The sequence below is a fragment of the Budorcas taxicolor genome, chromosome 8 (genome assembly GCF_023091745.1).
Source record: "Budorcas taxicolor isolate Tak-1 chromosome 8, Takin1.1, whole genome shotgun sequence".
Lineage (NCBI taxonomy): Eukaryota > Metazoa > Chordata > Mammalia > Artiodactyla > Bovidae > Budorcas > Budorcas taxicolor.
This window is the reverse complement of record NC_068917.1, coordinates 98,948,360-98,971,897: the sequence shown is the minus strand read 5'-3', so window position 1 is coordinate 98,971,897 and position 23,538 is coordinate 98,948,360. Positions and strand designations below refer to the sequence as shown.

The 23,538-nt window shown below is 42.1% G+C and overlaps 1 non-coding gene across 1 annotated transcript; it reads left to right on the top strand.

Annotated features, from left to right (window-relative positions):
* The first annotated feature begins 23,232 nt into the window (after positions 1–23,232).
* On the top strand, positions 23,233–23,337 carry LOC128052883 (U6 spliceosomal RNA). Its single transcript, XR_008199848.1, has one exon. It is a non-coding gene; the product is annotated as a U6 spliceosomal RNA (small nuclear RNA).
* Positions 23,338–23,538: the final 201 nt, after the last annotated feature.

The following is a 23,538-nucleotide window of genomic DNA, read 5'->3' as shown; positions in this document are numbered from 1 at the left end:
TTCCTTTTCTCCTTTGCTTTTCGTTTCTCTTCTTTTCACAGCTATTTGTGAGGCCTCCCCAGACAGCCATTTTGCTTTTTTGCATTTCTTTTCCATATGGATGGTCTTGATCCCTGTCTCCTGTACAATGTCACCAACCTCCATCCATAGTTCATCAGGCACTCTATCTATCAGATCTAGACCCTTAAATCTATTTCTCACTTCCACTGTATAATCATAAGGGATTTGATTTAGGTCATACCTGAATGGTCTAGCAGTTTTCCCTACTTTCTTCAATTTAAGTCTGAATTTGACAATAAGAAGTTCATGATCTGAGCCACAGTCAGCTCCTGGTCTTGTTTTTGCTGACTGTATAGAGCTTCTCTATCTTTGGCTGCAAAGAATATAATCAATCTGATTTCGGTGTTGACCATCTGGTGATGTCCATGTGTAGAGTCTTCTCTTGTATTGTTGGAAGAGGGTGTTTGCTATGACCAGTGCATTTTCTTGGCAAAACTCTATTAGTCTTTGCCCTGCTTGATTCCGCATTCCAAGGCCAAATTTGCCTGTTACTCCAGGTGTTTCTTGACTTCCTACTTTTGCATTCCAGTCCCCTATAATGAAAAGGACATCTTTTTTGGTTGTTAGTTCTACAAGGTCTTGTAGGTCTTCATAGAACCGTTCAACTTCAGCTTCTTCAGCATTACTGGTTGGGGCATATACTTGGATTACTGTGATATTGAATGGTTTGCCTTGGAAACGAACAGAGATCATTCTGTCATTTTTGAGATTGCATCCAAGTACTGCATTTCGGACTCCTTTGTTGACCATGATGGCTACTCCCTTTCTTCTGAGGGATCCCTGCCTGCAGTAGTAGATATAATGGTCATTTGAGTTAAATTCACCAATTCCAGTCCATTTTAGTTTGCTGATTCCTAGAATGTCGACGTTCACTCTTGCCATCTCTTGTTTGACCACTTCCAATTTGCCTTGATTCATGGACCTGACATTCCAGGTTCCTATGCAATATTGCTCTTTACAACATTGGACCTTGTTTCTATCACCAGTCACATCCACAGCTGGGTATTGTTTTTGCTTTGGTTCCATCCCTTCATTCTCTCTGAAGTTATTTCTCCACTGATCTCCAGTAGCATATTGCGCACCTACTGACCTGGGGAGTTCCTCGTTCAGTATCCTATTATTTTGCCTTTTCATACTGTTGCCACTAGCATAGGCAACCAATAATACACTTTGTTTCCATAGATTTGCCTATTTGGATATTTTGTATAAATGGAATCATAAAATATGTTGTCATCTGTGGCTGGGTCCTTTCATACACTGTATTTTTCTCCTACACTGTATTTTTCAGATTCATTCCTTTCAATACTTATCAAAATCCAGTAATGGACAATTGGTTTGTTTTCAGCTTTTGGCTTATGTACTCATAATATATAATATTATATAATAATAATATATCACATACATACAATAATACATAATGCTGTTATGAATATTCATGCACAAGTTTGTTTTTTTGTCTGTCTTCAGCAGAATTACCTGGTCATCAGTTCAGTTCAGTTCAGTTCAGTCACTCAGTCGTGTTTGACTCTTTGCGACCCCATGAATCGCAGCATGCCAGGCCTCCCTGTCCATCACCATCTCCCGGAGTTCACTCAGACTCACGTCCATCGAGTCAGTGATGCCATCCACCCATCTCATCCTCTGTAGTCCCCTTCTCCTCCTGACCCCAATCCCTCCCAGTATCAAAGTCTTTTCCAATGAGTCAACTCTTCACATGAGGTGGCCAAAGTACTGGAGCTTCAGCTTTAGCATCATTCCTTCCAAAGAAATCCCAGGGCTGATCTCCTTCAGAATGGACTGGTTGGATCTCCTTGCAGTCCAAGGGACTCTCAAGAGTCTTCTCCAACACCACAGTTCAAAAGCATCAATTCTTCTGTGCTCAGCTTTCTTCACAGTCCAACTCTCACATCCATACATGACCACAGGAAAAACCATAGCCTTGACTAGGCGGACCTTTGTCGGCAAAGTAATGTCTCTGCTTTTGAATATGCTATCTAGGCTGCTCATAACTTTTCTTCCAAGGAGTAAGCGTCTTTTAATTTCATGGCTGCAGTCGCCATCTGCAGTGATTTTGGAGCCCAAAATAATAAAGTCTGACACTGTTTCCACTGTTTCCCCATCTATTTCCCATGAAGTGATGGGACCAGATGCCATGATCTTCCTTTTCTGAATGTTGAGCTTTAAGCCAACTTTTTCACTCTCCTCTTTCACTTTCATCAAGAGGCTTTTTAGCTCCTCTTCACTTTCTGCCATAAGGGTGGTGTCATCTGCATATCTGAGGTTATTGATATTTCTCCTGGCAATCTTGATTCCAGCTTGATCCAACCCAGCACTTCTCATGATGTTCTCTGCATACAAGTTACATAAGCAGGGTGACAATATACAGCCTTGACGTACTCCTTTTCCTATTTGGAACCAGTCTACATTTTCAGGAACAGACTGGCTTTCCAAGGCAACTGCACTATTTTACATAACTACTAGCAGTATATGAGTGTTCTAATTTCTTCACACCCTTGCTAACACTTGTTATTATCTGTCTTTTGAATTATAGCCATCCTGGTAGGAATATAGCAGTGTCTCATTGTGATTTTGATTTGCATTTCCTTTAATCAGCTAATAATGTTGAGCATCTTTTCCTATGCTTATTGGCCATTGGTATGTTCTTTGGAGAAATATCTATCCAGCTCCTTTGCCCATTTTTAATTGTGTTGTCTTTTTATTATTGAACTGTAAAAATTCTTTGTTCTAGATCTAAGTCCTTTAGCAGATTTATGTTTGACAAAAATTTTCTTCCACTCTGTGGATTATTTTTCACTTTACTGATGATGTCCTTTGAAAACTTTTGAAGCAAAGGTTTTTAACTTTGATGAAGTTCAATTTGCTATTTTTTCTTTGAGGCTTATGCTTCTGTTGCCATATATAGGAAACAATTTCTACACTGAGATCATGCAGATTTGGGCCTATTTTTTTTTTAAAGAATCTTATAGTAGCAGTGCTTACATTAAGGTTATTAATCCAGTTTGAGTTAATTTCCCTATATTGAATGCAATAGGGGTTTGGCTTCATTATTGTGCATTTGGATATCACACTGTCCCAGCACCACTTCTAGTCTTTTCAGTCACTCTGTTAACAGCCAGGAGAAACAGCTCAAAACCTCAACCCACACAGCTGTAGGAAGTTCAGTGCCATCACCGCTATTTGTAAGGATTCCTCCATAGAGAAATGTGTCACACTTCATCATCACTCCTAAACCTCTCTCTTCTGGGCTTTTTTCTATCACAGATGCTAAATGGCTCAGAAAGTAGATGCCCATGAACTGCACACATTGCAAAAGAAGTCCACAGTTTGCCTTCCAATTCACTTTCCTCCTGAGAAAAGGGATCCCAAGCAGGTCTCCCCCACAAGCATGGCCTGGCTGAAGTATATATGTCACATAAACAACCTTGCCACTCCCGCCATAGCTGATGGTACCAGGGAGCAGCTGCAAAGGTATGAGGAAAGCCAGATCTTCCTGACTCAGGGATCAAACCTGGTCTTCTGTATTGCAGGCAGATTTTTTACCGTCTGACCACAAGAGAAGCCCCATGAACTCTTAAGATGGCTTGATACAGACACTGCTTTAGAGGTATACACCATATGTGTGAGAGCAAACTGAACCCATCAAATCCTCTATTTTGGGAAGTGTAAATACTCCCACTAAAGTTGTGAGATTAATGGGACCTCTTGATCACAACAACCGATTGTGATCACAACAACCGATTGTGATCACAACAACCAAAGATGATTTTGGCTTAGACATCTTTTTTCAGGGATCCCACTGTGACACTATGGATATGATGTCTTATTGTAATAAAGTCCTGAAAGTAATCGTTTCCTCCATGGAATAAGCCCTATTTGGTTTTGTTATGTCATTCTCCATTCACTTTTTTTGGTAAGACTTCAGATTCTTAAGAATGATCTCCAGGTTTCCTTTTAATCCATCTCAGTTGAGAATATCTAGATTATGCTACTTTGTGACTGGCTTTAAACTCATCATGTTCCATATTCTAAAACAGTACAAGTAGTGAAGTGAAGTGAAGTCGCTCTGTCGTGTCCGACTCTTTGCGACCCCATGGACAGTAGCCTGCACCAGGCTCCATGCGATTTTCTAGGCAAGAGTACTAAAGTGGGTTGCCATTTCCTTCTCCAGGGAATCTTCCCGACCCAGGGATCAAACCCACAAATGATATGAAAATCTCCAATTCTTATCAACTGGGGAAGAATTATCCATAATTACCTCTAGCCTAGAGTATGTTTTCTTTTTTTTTTGAGATTTAATCATTTTATTTCTATTTTTTTCCTTGATTATCACGCCATTCAGGCTTTCTATTCCTTAGAATCAATTTTGATCATTTCCTCCCTCCCCAGGAAACCATCCATTGCTAAGTTACTCTGCTCCAGCTGTTCACATGATTGATTTTTAATTTGTTAATATTCTGTATATCTAGTATTATATTACTATTCTGAGCTACATTTTTATTTACATAATTTCTCCACGTCTGTTGTGATTAAAATTTCCAGAAGTTTGTCTCTTTAAAGAACCAGTTCTGACAAATCTACAAATTCCACAGTTTTCTACTTTTAAGTATATTTTTTATAACTGTCTTATTTATACTTTCTTTAAAGTTTTCATTCTTTTTCTAGCTTCTTGGTATAAAAAATTAATATATTTTTCCAAAATTTAATTATATATTTTTCTACCTCAATCTTTATAAATGGATTATTTATAAAGGTCTATAAAGGTACATTAATTTGTGGTTAAATCAAATACTCCAAGCATCCTTGAAAGGATGTTATTTGTTATAATATTAATATAATAATATGTATTACATAATAATGTTAATATTTAGATAATTTCATCCCTTTAAAAATTACTTCTGTTTAAGAATAACAATGTGTTGAAATGTGATATTTTCTTTCTTAATATTTCCAGTGCTTTTGTTATGTATATTTTGATGTTTCCTTAGCACATGCACTTTCATTACTATTGAATCTCCGTTCCCAGTTAGTGTTTCTCAGTGACTGGCAGCATCAGCCTCACCTGGGGATTTCTTAGAAATGCAAATCCTCATGACCCAGCCCAGACTTAATAAATCAGAAAGTCTGTGGGTGGGGCCCAGGGATCTGCTTATTAACAGACCCTCCAAGTGATTCCGAAGCAGCTTAACTCAAAGAACCACAGATCTATATCAGCTGTTCTAGCAGTATAATTCTAATGACTTGGTTAACAGTTACTATAAGCACTCTACTTTCTTTCTTGTTTCTGCTTTCCTGACATATTTTTACATTTTATTTTATTATTGAATATAGCAAACCACTGAATATTATTTTGTGATCAAATTTCAGAAATTTTAACTTCTTTAAACAGTAAAGTTTAAGCTTTTTCCATTTACTCTCATACTTATTATATTTGGTCTAAAGCCACTGGAGTTTCCTTGGTGGCTCAGTGGAATCTGCCTGCCAATACTGGAGACAAGGGCTCGATCCCTGGGTTTGGAGGATCCCCTGGAGAAGGAAATGATCATCTGCTCCAGTATTCTTGCCTGGGAAATTCCATGGACAGAGGAACCTGGCAGACCCACAGGGTCGCAAAAGAGTCAGACACGATTTAGCAACTCAACAACAACAACAATGCCATTTTATGCTTTCTGGTTTTTGTTTCTTTGATATTTCCTTTCTGTTCTAGTATTCTGTAGGTTAAACTTTATTTTACTCTTCTAAAACTTTTGAAAATCTAGTAGTGAGTTCCATGTAAAACTTTCAAAAGCACTCTCAAATCTATCTTTATTTACCAAATACAAAGACTGTCATTTTTACTGTATGCTGTTAAAGACAAGACAATCAGCAGCTGTATTTTTCCCTTGCCCTCCGTTCTTTCTTTTATTTTGAATTCAGATATTGTTTTCTCCTTTAGATATATAAAATATGTATAATTTCTTAATATATAGTCCTGTGCCTTCTGTGCAAATACATTTATCACTAAATTAATATATTCAATGCTTACCGCAGTGTAAAATATGTCTTAATGATCTGGAACACCTTGTCACTACTTTGTTAAGCAATATTATGTGGTGTTATGTCTCTCCAGGTACCAAACATACCTGACAGTGTCTTCCTATACCCTTCATATGAGAGCCACAGCATTTTCCAGTAAGTTCTACACACACTACGACATTGTTTTCTAACATTTACTGTTGCCAAGAATTCTAAAATCAATCTACTTTTTGCTCATTTGCCAGAACTGGGTTTTTTCTTTCTTATCAGGACGCTTGTACGATCACCTCTTTTTCTTTGAAATTCAATTTTCTTAATTTTTAAAGTATTTTAATCCACAAACCCTTTTTTCATATTTTCCTCTATGTCCTCTACTCCATTTGTTCTGGATTCTTTTCCTAGACTGCCTATTAATTATGAAGTTAATTTCTTCTTTCTGTTGCTTAGAGGTTTCCCTGGGGGCTCAGTGGTAAAGAATCCACCTGCCAATGCAGGAGATGCAGGTTCAATCCCTGGGTGGGGAAGAGCCCCTGGAGGAGGAAATGGCAAACCACTCTATTCTTGCCTAGGAAATCCCATGGAAAGAGGAGCCTCCTGGGCTACAGTCCATGGGGTCGCAAAGAGTCGAACATGATAGAAGCAACTAAAAGGCAACTCCTTTCTCTTGCTTATAGAGGTCATTTTGTTTGATATTGCTCTAATATCTTTGCCCCTTTCTTCTGCATTCAAAGAACATCTAAAATTTGTCTTCCACCTCACTTAATTCCTTCTTTTAATAGTATATGGTCTCCACTTTCTTGGTTCCTATATGAACTTTATTTTAGTTACTTTGTTTGTTTCTCTGAATGCATCCTTTTGTTTTCTTATCCTTTCCCTTCCATAACAGCTTGGTCAGTTAAATAGAAGCAAGTACCTTGTCTATCTTGTTAGGAATTATATTTTTTAATGTATTTTTGGTTTCTCATAGGAAATTTATCTCAGAATAAAGTGAATTTGCTTAGTCACCGTACATTACCATGCTTCGCTTGTGCTGAGAATTTTTCCATAAACCTTATATTGATTTTTTTTCTGTTCTCATCTTTATGAAAGAGATAACATACTTATCCAGGATTGAAGCATTACCAAGAAAGAGCTGCTTAGAGACTAGTCAGTATTTGGGTGATGAGTAGTAAAAGAGGGTGTCCCCTCAACTCCTTCATATCCTATATTCCAATCCACAGGAGAAAAAAGTAGCAATGGGTTATAAATGCAGAGATTCAGCAACCTGGAGATTAAACAGGGCCACTTGTGAAATCAATATCTATAACATCAAAGAGAGGAAAATACCTCATGCTATGCCCTCATTGGGTACATTCCTGGTCCTATAGTTTTCAGAGCCAGAAGGAAATTAAGGCCCAGAGAAGTCAAGCCATCTCCCCAGCTGTAACAGTCTAAACCTGAATCCAGGTGTCTGACCTCCAAACTCAACTTTTCTTCTTTTCCCTGAATTATCTCTGTCTTCTCTGAGATCAATTCTGTTATTGCATTATGATTTTTTGCTTCTTTTCTTCATGCGTCTGGTGATCAGTGGTTGTATTCATATTGCTGAATAAAGGACTAGGTTGATTAATGGTTGATGATGAGTGTGTGTTTGCTCTACCATTACCAGCATTCCCCTCCCTACCCCTTAGAGAGAGGCATGAACGTGGGCTCTTCCTCTGCAGGTGGAGTGTGTTCACTGGGAAGCATCTCTTTAAGGTGTGAGGGTGGGGAACAGGCAGCAACATCTCCAGCGCCCACTGGCCCCAATGTCTAGATAAAGAAAACTGATAAGATCTGTGGGGCCTGGCCACTTGCATGCAGATTTCCTGATTTCTTCAGAAAATATGCTTCTCTCTTCAGCCTTAGATGGAAAGGACACCCACTCTGCAGGTAGATTTAATGGGGGAAAGGAGGGAAGTTTAAAAAGTTAAACAAGCCAGCCATCCTACAGACTAGTTTTTTTTTAATCTCTGTTGTGGCCACTCCTCCAACTCCCAGGCTGTGTTCCTCCATACTGTTGACTTTGGCAAGTGGGCAGGCTCCCCTTCCCAAAGAAACCTGCCATCCCTCTGTTCCGCTGCTGTCTTTAGGGCAAGACTGAGCCCTGGCCCTCTCCATTCTGGCTAGCCCATGAATTTAAACTCAATCTGCTTTCTATTTTCTAGAAACCCTTCAAAATATTTGATGTTCTAACATGCCACACTACTTTCTCATTTTAGTGAATCATGTTGATGTTTTAAGGGTGAAAGGGGTTGAACGCCCGTGCTCAGTCTGCCTTCAGGAACTGAAACCTAGGCAGAGAATTTCCAACAATTAACCTAACAGAGAGCTGCAGAGAATATTAAGAACACACTATTTTGCTGTAAATTGGTGCAGCCACTATGGAAAACAGTATGGAAGGTCCTCAAAAAACCAAAAATGGATTTGTCATATAATCCAGCAATCCCACTCCTGGGCATATATCCAGAGAAAACCACAATTAAGAAAGATGCATGCACCTCTACGTTCATTGCAGCACTATTTACAATAGCCAAGACATGAAAGCAACCCACATGTCCACTGACAGATGAATGGATAAAGATGTGGTGTATAAAACAATGGAATACTACTCAGCCATAAAAAAGAATGGAATAATGCCATCTGCTGCAACATGGATTGACGTAGAGATTCTTATACTAAGTGAAATAAGTCAGAAAGAAAGGCAAATGCCATATGATATCAATTATGTGGAGTCTAAAATGACACAAATGAACTCATCTACAAAACAAACAGACTCACACAGAGATGAGACATGCTTGCCAAAGCAGTAGAGAGGTGGGGAAGGGACTGATCGAAAGTTTGGGACTAGCAGGTGCAAGCCATTACATATAGAATGAATAAACAACAAGGTATGACTGTATGGCACAGAGAAGCATATTCAATATCCTGTAGTAAACCATAATGGAAAAGAATATGAGAAAGAATGTATGCTGCTAAATCGCTTCAGTCATCTCTGACTCTGTGCAACCCCACAGACAGCAGCCCACCAGGCTCCGCTGTCCCTGGGATTCTCCAGGCAAGAACACTGGAATGGGTTGCCATTTCCTTTTCCAATGCATGAAAGTGAAAAGTGAAAGTGAAGTCGCTCAGTCGATACACATATATATATACATATGATTGAATCACTTTGCTGTACAGCTGAAATAAACATTGTAAATCAACTATGCTTTGATAAAAAATTTTTTATACACCCGTGGTGGATTCATGTCAATGTATGGCAAAACCAATACAGTATTGTATAGTAAAATAAAGTAAAAATAAAATTAAAAAAAAAAGAATATTATTTAAGGCACTTTAAGTGCCTTAAAATAATATATTTTTATTCTAAAATTTAAAATTTTATAATTATGTGTCATAATCCTGGATAGTCTATAAAATTTCTGTTTGTTCTATGAATTCTATAAATTTTATAATTTATATTTATGTTATATATTGATAATTTATATTTTATATAAACTATTTAAAATTCTGTATTTTTTAAACTACCCTATATTTTTTCATAATGATAAAAGAATGTTTTAAGAGTGTGTTGAGAAAATATCAGAATAGTGGCTTAAAACTCTGTCCCAAAATTCTATAACTATGTTGGTGACATGTTCATTAGATTTATTGTAGTGATCATTTCAAAATATACACAAATACTGAATCATTATGTTGTATACTTGAAACTACTATAATGTATGTCAATTACACCTCAATAAAAAAATAAATCTAAGTCAGAAGAAGACAAATACTATATATCACTTACATGTGGAATCTAAAATAATACAACAAACTACCAAATACAACAAAATAGAAGCAGACTCAAAGATGTAGAGAACAAATGAGTGCTCACCAGTGGGCAGAGGGGAAGGGGAAGGGGCAATAAAGGGGTGGGGGGACAGGGATGTTCAGTTCAGTTCAGTTCAGTAGCTCAGTCGTGTCCGACTCTCTGTGACCCCATGAATTGCAGCACACCAGGCCTCCCTGTCCATCACCAACTCTCGGAGTTCACTCAAACTCACGTCCATCGAGTCAGTGATGCCATCCAGCCATCTCATCCTGGGTCATCCCCTTTTCCTCCTGCCCCCAATCCCTCCCAGCATCAGAGTCTTTTCCAATGAGTCAACTCTTTGCATGAGGTGGCCAAAGTACTGGAGTTTCAGCTTTAGCATCATTCCTTCCAAAGAACACCCAGGGCTGATCTCCTTCAGAATGGACTGGTTGGATCTCCTTACAGTCCAAGGGACTCTCAAGAGTCTTCTCCAACACCACAGTTCAAAAGCATCAATTCTTTGGTGCTCAGCCTTCTTCACAGTCCAACTCTGACATCCATACATGACCACTGGAAAACCCATAGCCTTGACTAGACGGACCTTTGTTGGCAAAGTAATGTCTCTGCTTTTCAATACACTATCTAGGTTGGTCATAACTTTTCTTCCAAGGAGTAAGCGTCTTTTAATTTCATGGCTGCAGTCACCATCGGCCGTGATTTTGGAGCCCAAAATAATAAAGTCTGACACTGTTTCCACTGTTTCCCCATCCATTTCCCATGAAGTGATGGGACCAGATGCCATGATCTTCGTTTTCTGAATGTTGAGCTTTAAGTCAACTTTTTCACTCTCCTCTTTCACTTTCATCAAGAGGCTTTTTAGTTCCTCTTCACTTTCTGCCATAAGGGTGGTGTCATCTGCACATCTGAGGTTATTGATATTTCTCCCGGCCATCTTGATTCCAGCTTGTGCTTCTTCCAGCCGAGCGTTTCTCATGATGTTCTCTGTATATAAGTTAAATAAGCAGGGTGACAATAGACAGCCTTGACATACTCCTTTTCCTATTTGGAACCAGTCTGTTGTTCCATGTCCAGTTCTAACTGTTGCTTCCTGACCTGCATACAGATTTCTCAAGAGGCAGGTCAGGTGCTCTGGTATTCCCATCTCTTTCAGAATTTTCCACAGTTTCTTGTGATCCACACAGTCAAAGGCTTTGGCATAGTCAATAAAACAGAAATAGATGTTTTTCTGGAACTCTCTTGCTTTTTCCATGATCCAGCAGATGTTGGTAATTTGATCTCTGGTTCCTCTGCCTTTTCTAAAACCAGCTTGAACATCTGGAAGTTCACGGTTCACGTACTGCTGAAGCCTGGCTTGGAGAACTTTGAGCATTACTTTACTAGCGTGTGAGATGAGTGCAATTGTGTGGTAGTTTGAGCATTCTTTGGCATTGCCTTTCTTTGGGATTGGAATGAAAGCTGACCTTTTCCAGTCCTGCGGCCACTGCTGAGTTTTCCAAATTTGCTGGCATATTGAGTGCAGCACTTTCACAGCATCATCTTTCAGGATTTGAAATAGCTCAACTGGAATTCCATCACCTCCACTAGTTTTGTTCATAGTGCTGCTTTCTAAGGCCCACTGACTTCACATTCCAGGATGTCTGGATCTAGGTGAGTGATCATACCATCATGATCATCCGGGTTGTGAAGATCTTTTTTGTACAGTTCTGTGTATTCTTGCCACCTCTTCTTAATATCTTCTATGAAGACCTACAAGACCTTTTAGAACTAACGCCCAAAAAGGATGTCCTGTTCATTATAGGGGACTGGAATGCAAAAGTAGAAAGCCAAAAAACACCTGGAGTAACATGCAAATTTGGCCTTGGAGTACAGAATGAAGCAGGGCAAAGGCTAAGAGAGTTTTGCCAAGAGAACACACTGGTCATAGCAAACACCCTCTTCCAACAACACAAGAGAAGACTCTACACATGGACATCACCAGATGGTCAACACCAAAATCAGATTGATTGTATTCTTTGCAACCAAAGATGATGAAGCTCTATAAAGTCAACAAAAACAAGACCAGGAGCTGACTGTGGCTCAGATCATGAACTTCTTATTGCCAAATTCAGACTTAAATCAAAGCAAGTATGGAAAACCACTAGACCATTCAGGTATGACCTAAATCAAACCCCGTATGATTATATAGTGGAAGTGAGAAATAGATTTAAGGGTCTAGATCTGATAGATAGAGTGCCTGATGAACTTTGGACAGAGGTTCTTGACCTTGTACAGGAGACAGGGATCAAGACTATCCATATGGAAAAGAAATGCAAAAAAGCAACATGGCTGTCTGGGGAGGCCTTACAAATAGCTGTGAAAAGAAGAGAAGCGAAAAGCAAAGGAGAAAAGGAAAGATATAAGGATCTGAATGCAGAGTTTCAAAGAATAGCAAGAAGAGATAAGAAAGCCTTCCTCAGAGATCAATGCAAAGAAATGCAAAGAAATAGAGAAAAACAACAGAATGGGAAAGATCTCTTCAAGAAAATTAGAGATACCAAGGGAACATTTCATGCAAAGGGTCATTAGAGAATACAGTTAATAGATATAACCTATAATTTATGCAATAGCCTAAGATATTGACAGTTCAAGTTAGAAATGAAGCTATTTTCTCATAAAGAACCATTTGGTAAAAGTAAAATAAAAATAAAAATTTAATAATAATAATTTAAAAATGAAACTCTGTCCCATGAAGCCCTGAGGTTCAGCAAAGGTGGCTCAAGGATGAAAGAGGAGGTTGAGATAACAGACCCCCAGTGTCCCTGCCCTACTTCAGAAACAGTACCACTCTTCCTGCCACTTTCATCTATTTCATCTATATGAGATTTTGCATATGATTTTATCTGAAAAATGGTCATGATTGCCTAAAAAACTGTTTCAAACACATTGTACTAGAAGCTTTATATTTTTTATTTGGGGACACTGATTTGTAAATAGGCTTTTTTGTTTATTTAATAATCACTAAATTGGCTTCTTTTAACAAGCACAATTTATCTAATTCTAGCTTTTGGAATGTGTGTTCTCCTTGATTGCATCACAGGTTTCTCCTGCCACCTGGTGGCAACAGATGTCTATTGCAGGGGCAATGTCTAAATTTAGCGGGTATCTGCTGAAGTTGCAAATACAACCCACAAAGCTATTCTTAGAGATTTTTTAAAACATCCAATTACAAGTTACAAGACAATTCTACATCCATTGTATCATTTTTTCCTCCCACCAGATTTCACAGTGGGTATTCGTATTCTTTCCTATTTTCAGCAGAGAAAGAAGCAGCTCGAGGGCTAAGGAACTGACCTTAGATGATAGCCAGACAATAATGGGATTAGAACTCAGCCCCAAACTTGCAACAGCCATGAGAGTGATAGCTTCCTGACAATCTTTAAGGTCTTAAATCTAGGAAGATATTTGGGCTGGAGGTACAATATTGGTGGCCATCAGAATAGAAGAAATATTTGAAGGTTGATCAAAACTTGAAACCAAGAAAAATGACACAATGGGGTTCCAATAAACAAACCAAGATGGCCTGGCTTAGGGACAGCAGGTTAAAGAAAAGGAAGCTCATACTGCTGGCAGTCTGAAGTCACAATCTGAAGAATGGACATCTTTGTCTATTATGTGAAAATGCATAGTAAGAAGGAGGAGGAGGAAAGAGAGGAAGGGGCACAGGAGACTTAACAGCTCTACCCTCCACTCTACTCTCCACGGTCTGCTGCTGCTGAGTCGCTTCAGTCGTGTCCGACTCTGTGCGACCCCATAGACGGCAGCCCACCAGGCTCCCCCGTCCCTGGGATTCTCCAGGCAAGAACACTGGAGTGGGTTGCCATTTCCTTCTCCAATGCATGACAGTGAAAAGTGAAAGTGAGGTCGCTCAGTCGTGTCTGACTCTTCACGACCCCACGGACTGGAGCCTACCAGGCTCCTCCAGCCATGGGATTTTCCAGGCAAGAGTACTGGAGTGGGGTGCCATCGCCTTCTCCGACTCTCCACGGTCTAGGTCAAATTAAAAACTCTAGCCCGTATGTGTTATGAGAAACGCAGATGTGACAAAAAGTAACAATGAAGTATGACTGTTCACAGCCTCTTTCCCTCCTTACCTCTCTTTCCCTAAACAATTATTTCTTGCCAATTATTCAATCAGTGCCTGGACATTTTTATAAATAGTGGGATAATCAACAAGAGAGGGAATATAAGAGGGAGAGGATACCTCTTAAAAGGAAAAGGAGAATTAAAAGCAGAAAAGGAATGAAGAACAAATGGAAAGAATGTATCCAGACATGGGAGACCTTACAAGCTGGGTTTAGAGTTTGGGGTGGGAGAGAAGTGAAGCTTTGATAGTGTGTGTTGTATGAGAGATTAGTAAAGAGAGAATCTAGCTGGGCATAGCCTTAGACGGGTCACCAGGTAGGAGCAGTCACACAAGCAAGACAGCAAGTCACGAATCCAGGCAGATGGCCAGAGGTGCACAAAGGGCCACAGGTCAAAATTCCTGAGGAAGAGCCCAAGGCCAGTTGTGACTTTGAGGCGAAGTCTACGACAGAAACCAGCTCATCAGCAGAGATGGATCCTGAGCAATAGATGCCAAAGAGAAAGGGTCATATTCCACTGAACAAAGGAGAGAAGGAGATTGAAGAAACCTTCTGACATATTCAAGTGCAATAGGAGAGAACTCTGTCCAGGCTTAAGAGCACAGCTCTGCCATTTTCTAACTGGTGAACTTGGAGACTTCCTCCCCTCTCTGAGCTTCCACGCATCCTCTGGATAGTGAGATGTGGCTGGTGACCTCTGAGGGCTCTTTCGGCCCTGACCCTCAGCCTCAGCACCCCACTGGGCTGCAGGCACTCTAGCTGTCTCCTTCCCCCGGGACAGGTGAGACTGAGAGAAGCTGGTCCCCTTTGACTGCTGTTGCCAAGGGGAGGCCCACCACCAACCCCAGCCTAGCGGCTTTCTCATCACCACAGCCTTCTCCGTTGTCTCCCACCTGCCTTTGGTGCATGACCACCACAAGGCTCCAACACTGCCTCCCTCAGCATTCCCCATGCTCTGGGCCTCTGCCTTTGCTCTGTCCTCTCTCTACCCAAAACAGGAATGTCACCTGCCAAACACTGTTTCATGCCTCTAAATATTGTCTATGACAGGAAGGAGCATTGCTCTCTTCTCTGATTCCTAGACTCCTAGAACTCTGGAGTTGAATGAGTTTATGATCATTATTTGTCTTCCAGTTCAGGTGTAATCTGTCGGTATTCAATAAATATTTACTGATTCATTTATCAAGTGAGGTATTAAGTTAATAAACAAGTAGATGTGCAATGCTAACAAATGCACACACTTTTCACTATATTCACTGCCAACATCTCTATCATCTGAATTTTTCTAGTAATTCTTAACTGTTCTGCTTATATCTGCCTCCTTGTCCATCTTTCCTCCTTTTAAAACTTTAGACCTAATATTTATCAGAGCTCTCTGCTCTACTCAGAGCTCTCCTGAGAGAGTTAAAGGCATTTGCAAACTCCTGTATGATCAAGGAAATCCCTTGTACCACGCTTTGCCTCCATCACTCCACTCCAGCCACACTGACTTCCTTGGTGTCCTGCAAACATGCCCTAACTCTAACTCTTCCGGGACTCTGCCCCCAAATACCTGCCTGGATCACCCCCTCACAGCCTTCAACTCTTTGTTCTCATGACATTTTCTCATGGAGGGTTTCCCTGTCTACCATATAATTTTCAACATGGAATTCCCTACAGCTTCTCCAGCTTTACAATAGATGACATAATTTACATACTGTATTTACTGTCTATCTCTTCCAGTAATTTCCATGAGGAGGGGCTTGGGGTCTGTTTCATCCACTGCTATATCCACAGTAGCTTGGCACTCAACATTTGAAATCCCTGGTTCTCAAGTTGTTCGACTACAGCATGGTATCTCATTAAAGTAAGCTACTCCAGCAGCCAAAATAGTTTGAACCTTTCGTTGTGGTCTTTAAAAACTCTGGAGAAGATGGCAATCGTAATCCAAGTAAGATGTCTTAAAATTTTCCCTTCTACCCTAATTCTTAGATTCCAGAGCTGCTTCCTCCAACATCTTCACGTCTCTCTCTGAACCCTCCCCAGGTACCCTGTCCATCTGAGGTCTTTATTCTCCTTCCTCGTGGAACCATTCCACCTACATCCCCAGCAGGACTTCTGCTCCTCCCGCCTCAGAGCCACACTAGGATGGCTCCCTACTGAGGGAAGGGTCAAGTCCTCTAAGGAGCAAGGTTCTCTTTGTGCGCTCTTCCCAAGGTAACTGTAATAAAGAAATTTGGGGGTAATAAATTTGTCCATTTCTTAAAAATGCAACCTCAGAGAGCAAACAGGCCAGGGACTCCAAAATGACAATGTGAGGCACTTGTCATTAACTTACCTATGAGCAGTGGGGTAGAAGTTAGAGACTTCCCTCCCCTCTAGTCTGTTTTTTTCTGTAGAGTTTGGAGCCTGGGGGACTGGAGCAACTAGCTAGAAGAGAAACTGAGTCAAGCCCTGGCAGTCCTGTCATACTCAGGTGCTCAGCTCTCTGTTTGGGAAGTCTGGCTACCTAGAGAAGCATTTTCCAGGAAACAGCCAGGCCACAAAGTTCTCAGTTCCAGAGACCTGGTTATCTCAGTTGGTGGACAAGACTCTTGAGTTAAGAGAATAGGCACTTATTTGGAGAAAAACCCGAGAGTGATAGGACCCCAGAGCTTCTGTCCTTGAATCAGAGGAACTAAAGAACAGGGACCAGAATTACCACCTGAGCCATCACCAGAAGGGAGAGGGAAGAGCTGGGACCAAAGGTGAGCCAAGCACTCAGGAATTCCCTTGAGAGCAAATGTCGTGCAGGAAAGGAGACCGGGAGAGTTGTGATGGGATCACTTGGTCCCAATCAGGCCTGAAGGCCTTCACTCTAAGCATGTGAGCAAAGCTGCCCTTGGTCAAAATGGACACAAGGTCTGAAGCAAATGAAGCTACAGGTGGAGCTGTCAGAGGACATAGGGTGGTCAGAAAATTCATCTATTTATTCATCCCACAAATATTTATTGAGTGCCTACTATTGCCAGGTACTCTAGGGGCTGACATCCTAGTCAAGTGACAAATCTCTATTTGGGGGACTTCCCTGGGAGACACGGGTCCGATCCCTGGTCCAGGAAAATCCCAAGTGCCAAGGGGCAACTAACTTCATGCGTCACAACTACTGAAGCCCAGGCACCTAGAGCCCATGCTCCACAACACAAGAAGCTACCGCAGTGAGCAGCCCGCACGCCACAACTAGAGACCAGGGCCCACTCACCGCAGCTAGAGGAAGCCTGCACACAGCAACAAAGACCCAGCCAGTGCAGCAAGAAAAAAAAAAAAAACCTCTCTCTGGGACAAGTCAGAACTAGAGAACGTCCTCAGTTCCTTCTCAGTCTACGCCCTATGGTAACTCTGACAACAAACTGCAGGGAGTCCAGTCAGCTTGTGCTACATATTTATTTTAACCCCAGAAAAAGTTTAACAACCAAAATAAAATCATAGTGCCTTGAAAAATGAATGTCCATGACTGATTTTACTATTGTTATTTCCTAGAACTCTAGGCAGCCTACTCAGGATTCCAGGATTCCACAGAGCACAATTTAAAATCCTTTGTCCTCAGTCAGGCTGACCTTCCAAAAACCAGGTGGGCACACTCTTTATTCCCCCAGCAGCAGCAGCAGGGAGATATATCAAAGGAGAGTGAGCTAGGCTTCATTACGGGAGCTCTGAGGCTCGAACTGGGCCTCCCAGAGGGTCCATGTGGACTTATAAATAGATACAGTAAAAGAGTAAATAATGAATTTGTGCAATTGGAGGAAAAAGCTCTAAAGCAGTTCTGGCGATGTGGAGACAACAATTTAAAAAACAGTGCCTGTGCACGCATCTCACCCGGCAGATATAATGGCTTCATATACATTCATGAGCTTTGGTCTCCCAACTCTTCCTCTTTTTCAATCACAATCATAAAAGACAAAGAAAAAGTGAGAGGGGAGAGAAAGACAGATAAACTTTAAGGCTCCGAATTGCAAACACAACCTACAGTTTGTAAATTGCTTGGAGACCTTTGGAGGGAGGAGAATCAAGGAAATGAAAAGTAGAACATACAGGAATATTGCTGTTTAGGGGAAAGTCTCTGCTCTGGGCATAAAATCTTGTCTGGAGAATGGCTGAGAGGCACAGCCTGAACGCAAGATTGCCTTGTATAAAGGACGTGCCTTGTTCTTCACTCTGCATTCCTGTCTGCCTCCTGTGGCTGTCTCCAAGGTCATTTACTTGTGCAAGTACCAAGGCTCTATGGTTTTACTGATATGAAAAAACAAGGGCCCAGGAGGCCTGGCTCTGCTTGTCAGCTTCTGTTATCCCAACCCTCCCAAGTAAATCTTTTTTTAAAGTGAGATATAGTTGATTTAAGGATATTACATTAGTTTCAGGTGGAGCCCGGGTAGGGCAGTGGTAAGAATCCTCCTGTCAATGTAGGAGCCACAGGTTGGATCCCTGGGTCAGGAAGATCCCCTGGAAGAGGAAATGGCAACCCACTCCAGTAGTCTTGCCTGGAAAACTCCATGGACAGAGGAGCCTGGCCGGCTACAATTCATGGGGCTGCAAAGAGTTAGACTTGACTGAGCGACAGGACACACGGGCCAGGTCGCTCTTCTGAGAGGCCAACCTGCCACCAGGTCAGGGGGTCTCAGAGCTCGAACCATGGAGTCTGATTTCCCAAGTTTAAATCCTAGCTCAGCCACTTTTTGTTTAACCTGCACTTTCTTCCATAAAAGAGTTAAGGTTATCTGCAAAAAAAAAGGCTTTTCAGTTTCGTGCATTTATACCCGTCTCGCCTGGTGATTTGGGTAGGGGAATTTATTGTTTTTAGAAATAAACATGCACACACACACAGTGAGGAAGTCAGCTGCCAGTAACTTGAGGTCAAGTCATTGTTATGTGCTAGGGTCTTGTGTCCTCAAAGGCAAGTGCGCGGTCTAACTTCAGCGGGAAGGAATCGAGCAGTGCGGCCAAAAGGGATGAACGAAAGATCACAGGCCAGCTTCCGTTTCCACACCAGGCTGTGTGCTTAGACCAAAGGCAGCCGAGAGGCAAGCAGCCAGCTCAGCGGGGTCACAGGGCTCGGGTGCCCCTTCCCTGTGAGTGAGACTGACCCCAGGCCCTGGAAAGCTGTTAGGGGGCTCGGGGCTGCCAGAGGAGCAGCTCTTCAGAAGAGATGTGAGATGAAGGTCGTACCCATTTGTGTTGAGCCCTGGCCTCGCTGCAGCGCTGAGTAGCCTTGGCCCAGGGCCAGCTTGGATAATTACATTTCACCTGCCCAGACTCCCCCATGGCTTCCCCTGAGAGGCGTATTCCTCTTCCACGGCTGCCGTGATCCAAAACATAAATACTCTCTCAAAGGCAGTATTCTATGCCTGGGCAGCTGAGGTTTAGTTCCGTAAAAGGAAAATCCTCTTGTAACTACATACTTACTCTCATTCCTTCATTCCTTCGGCAAGTAGTTATTAAGCAGCTACTTAATAAGTGCTAAGCACAGTGCGGAGAGCCGGAGTGAGGAAATGAGTAAGACAATAATTTCTCTGGCCCTGAAGCAGCTCACAGCCTAGCAGGAAAACCATCAGGATGAATAGTGAATGTCTTTTAAAATGGAATCTACCTGGAGAACCAAAAAGAAAGATTCCAGATCTGCACAGAAGAGTTAAGGATGGTTTCCAGTGTCGGCGATGTGGGAACTGAGCTGTTAACTAGAACCTCAGTAAGCAGATGATGAATAAGAACATGCAGAGCAGCGGACAAGAGGATATGCAGAGCAAGAGGGTATGAAAGAGCTTGGAATTGACAGAACGAAAGACAAGAGTGACAGGAGTATACAGTAGGAGAAGGGTAAGAAGAGGAGCCGGCTGGAAACAGAGTCCCTGGTAAGAAGTGAAGAGCCTGGAAAATTACAATAAGGATGTGTTTGCAGCACTTGAAGATTTTAAGCCTTGGAGCAACCGGTCCATCCATGTTTATAAAGTCACTCTGCAGCAGTGTGGAGAGGACAGTGGGGAAACTAAAGAGCAAAGATCAGAAACATCAAAAATATGGCACTCTTCTCCTATACCCAATAAGAGGCAGTGGGAGAGAGGGGCAGGCAGATATGTGTTCAGGATGGGAAATCAACAGGTTCCTAGTGCCTGGTGGGATGAAAAGTGAGAGAGTAAAAGAACCTAGAAGAGTGGGCAGCTGGGTGGATGGTGGGACTATTAACCAAGACGCCACAGGGAGGAGGCGGGGCAGGGGGCATAAAGGGCTTGGGCGGGGCCACAGAAGGCAGCCACGAACGTAGGTCTGGGCTCATGAACTCACAAAAGTTCTCCACAAGCACCGCTGCATTTTATCAACAAATTTATCTCTGGAGGTTCTACACCTGGGTCCACAAACCTGAGCTACCAATCCCTGAGAGGGCATGTTAAAACACATATTTCTGGGGCCCATCCCAGAGTTTTAGAAGGTCTAGGGTTCCCTCCCCAATAATTATATTTCTAACAAATTCCCTGTGATGTTGATGCACCTGACCTGGATGTCATGCAAGAACCTCTACTCTAGACTTTCGTATGGGCTGTTTTACCCTGCTTGATCTGAGATTATCTCTGGGTGGGTGAAGATGATCAAAAATGTTCCTTTTTACCACCAGAATTTCAAGGATTCAGTTATAACCTTTAAGAACAAGTGTTTGTATTTAGTGGTGCTTAATCTCCCATTTTTTTCCTCAAATGACAGGGTTTTAAAACGTGTTAGCCAATAATAGGTAACATGTTTTTTTTTTTTTTGAAGGTCAGCTACATGCCAGGCATCATGCTAAACATTTTTCATACACTGTCTCATTTAGTCCCATGGAAGTGAATACCATTACAATTCCCATGTCTCAGGTGAGGAAAAGAGTAAGTGAAAGTCACTCTCTATGCAACCCCATGGACTATACAGTCGATGGAATTCTCCAGGCCAGAATACTGGAGTGGGTAGCCTTTCCCTTCTCCAGGGAATCTTTCCAACCCAGGGATTGAATCCAGGTCTCCCACATTGCAGGCGGATTCTTTACTAGCTGAGCCACCAGAGAAGCCCAAGAATACTGGAGTGGGTAGCCTATCCCTTCTCCAGAGGATCTTCCCGACCCAGGAATCGAACCAGGGTCGCCTGCATTGCAGGAGGATTCTTTACCATACTGATAGTAGTTAAAATCAACCCAAGATCAAGTTGTTATTAAATGGCAGATTTACTAGAGTCTATGCTCCAATACTATAGCTTACCGCATCCTTTAGCATCCCGTATTTTGTTCTATAAAATAGGTTAGCTATTTCACAGAACAAGACCAGAATTTTTCCACATCCTATTATGTCATTAACCTACAGTGCTTTCCTGAATCTGTTTGCAAAAATCTGCCAGCACATAGCTGGCAGACACGATGGAGTGTAACAATCATCTTTCAGCTTCTTAATAACCCTTGTGCATTGAACAATCAAGAAAATGGAAGGGTCAAGTGGAAGGCAACGCCCTGTAGGGCTATGATTGTGTTTGAGGATTTTCTGTGATGACGCCTGGGGGATATATGGGCATTCTCAGCATATTAAGAGTGTAAGAACCTCTCACAACATCTGTTCCAACAACATCTCTAGACAGTACATGCAGTATCATCCTTAAAAGACAATGTTCAGAAAGCCCTAAGCCATTGTTAAGATTTTTTTTGGCCACCTCCAAAGAGGAAAGCAAACAAAGCAAGCAATTCAAGTCCCAGCTCTCTATATGCAGCTCTATTGGTTATTTAGAATCGAGTAGTTATTTAGCCACTAGGTTACATGCCTAAACTGTGAGACAGAATGTGCCCTATGAGACTATACATCAGAAATCTGTGACCTAGGACTTCCCTGGTGATCCAGTGGTTGAGCCCACTGGCCAAGTGCAGGGGACACGGGTTTGATCCCTGCTCAGGGAAGAGTCCACATTCTATGGGGCAACCAACCCCATGCGCCACAACTACTGAACCCACATAGTCTAGAGCCCAAGCACCACAAGAGAGTAGCCCCTGCTCACCCCAACTAGAGATGGTCTGCGTACAGCAACAAAAACTCAGCCCCCACCCCCCAAAAAAATTGTGACCTGTACACCAGGGTTATTTTAATGTAAATTCCTAAAAGCTGGGGATTACGAGTATGGTTGCTTGAGGAAGCCACGTGGACCAGCCCCTCTTGTGAGGACATGAAACTCTTTAAAGGGCATATGTGAGTGCCCTTCTGGCAAAGACAGCACTAAAGAAAATTTCAGGAGGAGGACCCTCCCCAAACTGTCCCAGAACCAAGGCTGACCCACAGTCCGAGGCTCACCAGCAGGGTTCCTGGGATTCAGTTTCTTGTCACAGGCAAATTCCCAAGGTAAGCCTTCATATGTAAGCCTTCTCCCAAATCTGTCCATATTACTGGATTTCAGTCTCAGCACGAACCTGGACTTGACTCTCAGTCCCTGAGGCTCAGGTCTGGAAGTCTCACTCTACTTGATTCCAGGAGCCCTCCCACCCCGTTTACCAGGGCCTAGGCACCAGTATCCATAGCAGTCCCACCACCAAAAATAATCTCCACACCTGCTGCTGGCTAATATCTTACTTCAGACTGGGCAGAACAGCACTAACAGAATGCTGCCTCCTGTCTGAATTCCAGCAAAATCTTGGCTTTAGCTCCTGCTGCCTTGCTCCAGACACCACAACACTGCCTGTTGGACACAGCTGTGTCCAAGGCTGCTGCTGCTGCTGCTAAGTCACTTCAGTTGTGTCTGACTCTGTGCGACCCCATAGACGGCAGCCCACCAGGCTCCCCCGTCCCTGGGATTCTCCAGGCAAGAACACTGGAGTGGGTGGCCATTTCCTTCTCCAATGCATGAAAGCAAAGTCGCTCAGTCGTGTCTGACTCTTCGCGACCCCATGGACTGCAGCCGACCAGGCTCCTCCACCCATGGGATTTTCCAGGCAAAAGAACTGGAGTGAGGTGTCATTGCCTTCTCCAGTCCAAGGCTGCTAGTTCTAACCAAATTCATCTCCTCTTCTTGGGCTCATAGTCCAGTCTCTTAAGTTAGATGTGGCTGTATCACTTAGTTTTACCGAAGGGAAGTGAGTCATGGTATTTCAAGTTTAGCTCATAAAAACCTTGTATGTGCCTCTTTCCCCTTCCAGGACAACCTTGAAAGTCGTTTATTAAAAATGGCAAAGTTGTGCTCGCTTTAGCAGTACATAAACTAAAAACTGGACGGATACAGAGATGAGCATGGCCCCTGCAGAAGGATGGCACCCAAATTCGTGACGCCTTTCACTTAACCTATAATGGAATATAATCTGAGGAAAAAAAATAACTGAGTCACTTTGCTCCTAAAACACAATATTGTAAATCAACTATACTTCTTTTTTTTTTTTTTTTTTTTGACTGCAAAGCTTATCAGCCTGGCTCTCTGAATGCCTGTGCAAAGCATTGTTCTCCACCAACCTGAAATGTCTTGAACCCTTGTTGGAACTGAAAATCA